Source organism: Protobothrops mucrosquamatus, unplaced genomic scaffold (assembly GCF_001527695.2).
Source record: "Protobothrops mucrosquamatus isolate PMUCROS unplaced genomic scaffold, P.Mucros_1.0 scaffold2044, whole genome shotgun sequence".
Taxonomy (NCBI): domain Eukaryota; kingdom Metazoa; phylum Chordata; class Lepidosauria; order Squamata; family Viperidae; genus Protobothrops; species Protobothrops mucrosquamatus.
In genome coordinates this window covers 77,603-78,613 of record NW_015388151.1, presented here as the reverse complement: position 1 = coordinate 78,613, position 1,011 = coordinate 77,603, and positions in this window count along the sequence as shown.

Here is a 1,011-nt window from a genome sequence, read left to right as displayed (position 1 = left end):
TTATTCATTACACTTCATATCTAGTTTTAAGTCTAACCTTCTTGGTCCAGGAAACTTACTTGTCCCAACTTACCTCACAAGGTTATTGTGGAGAAAAAATGGAGAAGGGATGCTAAAAATGCTGCTTTGAGCTTCTGGAGGATATAAAAACAACAATATTTTAATTATAAGCATTCATTATATACAGAAATATATTAAATGACATTCTTACTTCCTATTAAAGTCTTTCCAGATTAAAGTGAATAAATTAATACATCAAGAGGATCATTATTAAATAAGACTTGGGTTTGGTTCTGACCTCACCCAAAGTTTTGGGGAAACAAACTTTGACATTTATTTAATAGGCAAGAGAAATCTTCAGCCTGGAAAAAAACAGCTCAACCCAATATGGAGACCACATCAATAGTGCTCACTTGTTTAATGCTGGGCCGAATTGTGTGTTCTTGTTTCATTTTCCCTGTTGGTGAAAATGATGACCAAATATGAGCACAATATGTTCATAAACCCCACTCCCAGGTAGCTCTTTTGAAGCTATATTCCTCTTCGCAGATGTTTAGAGCTTTAAATGTTTGAAGCATTGCAGATACACAGTCTACCTGAAATCTTTGTAACATTTTGGAAAAGAGAAAAAGGAAGGGTGTGTAGGAGATGACCAGGCTGAGCCTCAGGGAAAGGTCAAACGTGTCATCAATCATGAGTCCCTTCATGCCCACAAGAGATCTAAGTCCAGCCCACATTGAATTCCTTTGATTCTTATCTACCACTAATTTGCTTTGACCGTTAGTAGTTCAGATTTTTGTAGAGAGCTTAAGCTTGCAATAAATCTTTATACTCATTTGAACTGCCTGGATTTCCTGATTTCCCTGGCACTTGACAGGGTGGTTGAAAACAGTTGTTAAGGGAAGAAGACAAAAACCCCAAATAAATAATAAAATGTCGGGCCTAAGGAGCCAAGAATGACACAAGGAGTTACTGTTATTGTTATTGTTGCTCACCTATAGACAGAACTAT